The sequence below is a fragment of the Etheostoma cragini genome, chromosome 10 (genome assembly GCF_013103735.1).
Source record: "Etheostoma cragini isolate CJK2018 chromosome 10, CSU_Ecrag_1.0, whole genome shotgun sequence".
NCBI lineage: Eukaryota > Metazoa > Chordata > Actinopteri > Perciformes > Percidae > Etheostoma > Etheostoma cragini.
This window is the reverse complement of record NC_048416.1, coordinates 29,183,100-29,189,476: the sequence shown is the minus strand read 5'-3', so window position 1 is coordinate 29,189,476 and position 6,377 is coordinate 29,183,100.

Here is a 6,377-nt window from a genome sequence, read left to right as displayed (position 1 = left end):
ATGTCTCTGAATCCCAGAAGAGAACCCTGCAGGTCTAACATGTCTCTGAATCCCAGAAGAGAACCCTGCAGGTCTAACCGGTCGGTCCACTTAGCTAATGACTCAACTGTTTTACAGACGCAGTTTCCAGAATCATCTCCACACTTCCTCGTTTTTTTGGCGTAAACAAAAGAGAAAATCTATTAATTTTTATCTTTTTTCCCACATTTGGGTCATTTTAATGTTGTGGGTTCTTTTTGATGTTTGGTATTTATTTATTTTTTCGACAAAAGGTTTTTGATATTTTTTATGTGTTTGACATTTTCTCCCTTTTTTTTTTAAAGTTTTTGCTGAAAAAGGACACCATGGGGGTCAAATGAAAACATTCAACGTTAAGGCTTTTATTTTGAAAAGCAAACCCTTCCAATCCTGTCACGGTGCAGATTCGTTAAATTAGATGATTTGCAGCTTTCTCGATCTTAAAATCGATGAAAGTGAATATATTTGTCATATTTATAATATGTATTAAGTTTTAATATACTGGACGTTGGAGGATTTTACATTTTGGGCCATTTCCATAAAAGTTTTGATTAATGAATTTATATTTAACATAAAACACAGACTGTAAATATTATTTGGCAGCTTCATATCTTGTTGAACTACCCTAAGTATTTGGAGGGGGGGGGGCAGCAATATTCAGTGATGTATTGCAATTTTTAACTTTTTATATTCTCTCTCACACACACACACACACACACTATGTGTACATATATATGTATAAATACTGTATATTTAGTGTGTGGACAAACTGACCAACACACATAATATATATTATATGTAATATATATATATATATATATATATATATATATATATATATATATATATATATATTAAAAGGTTCATATTTGGCGTCTGTGTATTACCATTTAAAATATCGCGATACTAATATTTGTTCATATTATTGCTCACTATTACAACTCCTTAATTATGTAAATACAGTCTCATAAAAATTCCTTTAACCATGTAAATACCGTGAACAGCCACACTCCTTGTATTTATTTATTTATATTTCTACTCTGATATTTATATACTTCGTGCAACTGTAACACAGACTTTCCTTCGGGATCAATAAAGTATTTCTGATTCTGATTGTCAATTTTGTATCATACAGATTTTAAATAAAGTTCGGTTTGAAGAGATAATCAGTTAAGTGTATTATGACGAAGCTAACATGCTAACTGACACATTCATTCATTCATTGTTTTTTTTTTAACAAACCGTGTTTAACGCCACTTCATCTCAACATTTTAAGACACATTCGTGTTAAATCTCGTTTCATTAATCTCGTCTAAGTGTCCGCGAGCAACAACCGTTGTCCGTTACGAACTCCGTCCGATGTAGCTAGCTAGCTTAGCGTTAGCTTCATTTACGAAAACGAAGCGGAAACTCAGCTTTATTTCATCAATAATCACAAGTGTACTTTTATATATTCACGTAGACGAAAAGCGGACACACTTACATCGCTAAATACTTTATTACCAGTGTGAATTACACGTTAGTAAAGGCCAACGCAGCAAGCTAACAGGCTAGCTGATTCACCTGTAGTTTATTAGCCCCAGTTAGCCACTCAGGCTAATGCTAATAGCATGCCACAGCTTCGATTTCAACGGCTAAAATCGCACTATTTTTTGACTAATGGCGTACAGAGAGTACACATAAGCCGACGCTGGTCATTAAAAGCTTCTCTCCCGCTGCGTTTCCCCGTTAAAAGTGCCGTTAATCGGTGTCTTTACTCACCTCCGGCTCTCAGATGTGACCGCCTGGGAACTACTGAGCAGCGTCACATGGACCCGCGAGGGCAGAGCGCGCCCCCGCCTCCTCGCCGCTGATTGGCTGATGGGAGAGGATCGTTGACGTTTCCTGTCAACTGTCAACAGCTGATTGGTCGACGGGAAATCTCAGTCGGACGGGACGGTGCCCGCCCCCCTGGAACTGAACCTCGTGGACAGCGCTGATTGGTCGAGCGGTCGGGGCTGAGTGAGCGCTGATTGGACGAGGCGAAGCTGGTGAAGAAGCCTGTCAGATGAGTTTTAATGCATCCGGAAGGAAGGAGAGCGATTACTCCCTTGGGAAAAGCTGGATGCTGATTGGCTGAGAGGAGAGACGCGTCAACAGTTTGAACAACACGGATCTCCATACTTCATTTGGGACTCGATCGAATTAAAGATTAAAGACTTTATTGTGAAAAACTAATCATAAGATCTGAAGTTGACTTGAAGTGTATGTGGGGAGTGTGTGTGTGTGTCTGTAGAGTGTGTGTGTGTGTGTGTGTGTGTGTATGGGGGGGGGGGGCTGTGTCGTTTGTGTGTGTATACTGTGTGTAATTGCTGAAAAAAAACTTTTATTTTTGATACACTGCAAAAAGTTGTGCTAAAAATGCCACAATTTCATGACATTTGCACGTCTCTTTTTTGTGTAACGTCGTAAAAAATTAGAGTTATTTACCTTTTTTGAAATAACTGAAAAATTTACTGAAAAAAATCCCTTTTATTTTTGTGTATAAAATAATGGTTAGTGACTATGATTTTTTTTTTTAAAGCGTTTAAAAAGTGGGGGGGAATCATCAGAAGAAACAACAAAAAGCGCTGAAAAATTTGCAGAATTATTGTCTACACTACAAAAAGTTGTGCCAAAAATGACACAATTTCATGACATTGCACGTCTCTTTTTTTTGTGTAATGTCCCAAAAAATTAGGGTTATCGACCTTGAACTTTTTTTTGAAAGAGTGGAGAAAAAAAAACTCGGAAGAAACAAGAAAAAGCGTCAAAATTGCTGAAAAAAACCCTTTTATTTTTTGTATATATCTACAAAAAGTTGTGCTAACAATGACACAATTTCATGACATTGCACCTGTTTTTTGTGTAACGTCGTAACATTTTTTAAACTTTAACTTTTTTTGAAAAAGCCTTGAAAGAGTGGGGGGGGGAATCCTCGGAAGAAACAACAAAAAGCGCTAAAATTTCTGAAAATTTTTATTTATTTTTGTATCTAAATTAGGGTTAGTGACATTTGTTTTTTGTTTTTTTTTAAAGCGTTAAAAAAAAACTTGGAAGAAACAAAAAGTGGCAAAATATGCTGAAAAAAGAAGATTTACTTTTGATAGATTTTTTTAAAAACGCTGAAAAAAAACTTATAACTTATTATTGTCTACACAACAAAAAGTTCTGTTAAAAATGACACAATTTCGTAACATTGCACGTCTCTTTTTTTTTAAACGTTGTAAAAAATTAAGCTTATTGACCTTGAATTATTTTTGAAAAAGTGAGAAAAAAAAACTCGAAAGAAACAACATAAAGCATCAAAATTGCTGAAAAAAAACTTTTATTTTTGCATATAAAATCATTGTTAGTGACCGATTTTGAAACCGTGACAACGGGGGACGAGGGTAAAATTTGTGTCTGTTGTGATCGAACAGCTGGTCAGTTGTGACGTGTGGACGGGTTCAGCGGTAGTGTGTCCGTGTGATGTAATATTAAAGGAGACCGTCCAGAGATCAGCGGCGTCCGGGGGGGGGGGGGTTCAGGGCGTAGAGCTGGAGGAGACTCTCGGACCCGGAGCTCCTCAAACGATGGGGAGTCCCAACCGGAGACACGCCTCGTTGGGTGTGGATAGGGAGAAGAAGTGTGAACTTCATGTTGTCCTCATGTTGTCCTCATGTTGTCTTCATGTTGTCTTCATGTTGTCTTCATGTTGTCCTCGTGTTGTCTTCATGTTGTCCTCATGTTGTCCTTGTGTTGTCCTCGGGTTGTCTTCATGTTGCCCTCATGTTGCCCTCATGTTGTCCTGATGTTGTCCTGATGTTGCCCTCATGTTGTCTTCATGTTGTCCTCATGTTGTCCTCATGTTGTCCCCATGTTGTCCTCATGTTGTCCTGATGTTGTCCTGATGTTGCCCTCATTTTGTCCTCATGTTGTCCCCATGTTGTCCTCATGTTGTCCTCATGTTGTCCCCATGTTGTCCTCATGTTGTCTTCATGATGTCCCCATGTTGTCCTCATGTTGTCCTCATGTTGTCCTCATGTTGTCTTCATGTTGTCTCCATGTTGTATTCATCTTGTCCCCATGTTGTCTTCATGTTGTCCTCATGTTGTCCTCATGTTGTCCTCATGTTGTCTTCATGCTGTCCCCATGTTGACCTCATGTTGTCTTCATGCTGTCCCCATGTTGTCCTCATGTTGTCCTCATGTTGTCTTCATGTTGTCTCCATGTTGTATTCATGTTGTATTCATGTTGTCCTCATGTTGTCCCCATGTTGTCCTCATGTTGTCCTATATCAATGTTCTTTTTAATTCCCCAAAATAACATGATTGATTCCACCCAACGCTCTTTGCCAAGTACAAATCTCTACTTTCATTAATTTTGGGGCGTCTTATTCAATTTTATAGCATTGTAAAACAAATGGAAGTGTTTTTGAAATAGTATTGAGTAAAAGTTAACATATTCCAGTCTGTGATTATCATCAACATCCATTCCTTTAATTTTAGTCTCAATAATTCCTAATTTCTGCTTTTCTAACTCAAACATTAGGTACAATTTCCTATAAATGAGGTTTATTGACCATAAATTCCAAAAATAACTGTAAAACTAAAGTTAATAAGTTACTTTTTTCAGCACTTTTTTTCAATGTTCGTCACTTTTTAGCAGTGTTGAAAACGTCAGAGCGACAAACATTGAAAAAAAGGGACAAAAGGGACAAAAGGGACAAAAGGGACGTCCCACGGCTCGTCGGCCATTTCCTTCACGAGTTCCTGTTCAATTAAATCCAGAAAGTCTCTCGTCTCCTCGTCCGTCCTCATCCATCTGTCTTTGTCCCCCCCATGTGTGACAGAGACAGAGAGGACACACTGGGGGACATGAACTACAACTTCCTCTTCTTCTGCGTTTTGTGGCGGGTTGCAACCATAAAATGATCTAAAACTTGATCAACTCGTTATTTATTCAGCGTTTACCACAGAAGAAGAAAATCATCGAGATCAAATCTGACGAGACGAACGTTTTCCTTCGAAAGTCATCAAATTTCATCGGATTCAATCAACACTTTCCATTCGATATCACTTAATTGAGATGAAACCGTGTGCATGGAGACGGAGCTGGACAGTAGAGAGGTCCGGACTGGGTCTCCGCAGACAGAATGAGTCTTTGAGTCTCTGAGTCTTTGAGTCTTTGAGTCTCTGAGTCTTTGAGTCTCTGAGTCTTTGAGTCTCTGAGTCTTTGAGTCCGAAGCAGCAGCATTTCCAGTGTGTTTCTACATCTCCTGTATGTACACATAAATACACATTGTTAGACACAACTCCATGTTGTGTCTCTCTGTCTCCGGTCTCCGGCCCTGCAGCGGCGCCCTGCGGCCAGGCGGCGGCGCCGTAGCACCGCGGTGGGGGCGGGGGGGCCGGGGGGCGGGGGGGGGGGGAGGGGGAGGAGCTTCACTCGGCTTTCTTTATGAAGATCTGAGACGGGAGAGAGCACAGAAACCATGGCAACCAGTGAGAATCCAACACAGCTTTAGGTAAATAAAATGATAGTAAATATAATAAATACATAAAAATGTTAAAATGAGAGAAAAGACAATTAAATAATAAATAATACACAATTAATATGTTATAATACTCTATTCTGATTATTTTTACACCAGAAATCTATTTATCAAAAAGCCTCTCTACAGATATTATATTAAATTTATTTTTTTATTATTATTATTTTATTTAAGATTATTTCTTGTTGATGATTGTTCTTTGTTATTTTATTTTTAATACACATAATTATTTAATATATATACTGTATACATAATTCATTTAATTTTTTAAAATATGTATATAAAATAATAATATATAAAAAGTAAAAAATAAAAACAATGGTGTTAAATAGATTATTAAATTAAATAATTAAAACTCAACATGACAGAATATTCCCTGACGCACAACACAAGAGACTAAATTCATAAAAATAATTTAGATTTATTATTTTTATAGCTTTTGGGATTACCCCTGCAAGGAAATTGAAATTTTCAGCAGCCGTTTTCAGCAAGAAAACTACAGTAAAAGACAATATTAATAATAATAATATTAATATTAATAATATTAATAATAATAATAATAATAATAATAATAATAATAATAATAAAACCTTTGGCTATAAAAAGACATTAACCACAATTGTGTCGAGTGTTCAAGCTGTGTAATTTCTAATAACAGTTTAGGAAATTACACTTTGTTTTTGTTAGAGTCGATACACACAGAGTGACCCTGAACTACACACAGAAGGACCCTGAACTACACACAGAGTGACCCTGAACTACACACAGAAGGACCCTGAACTACACACAGAGTGACCCTGAACTA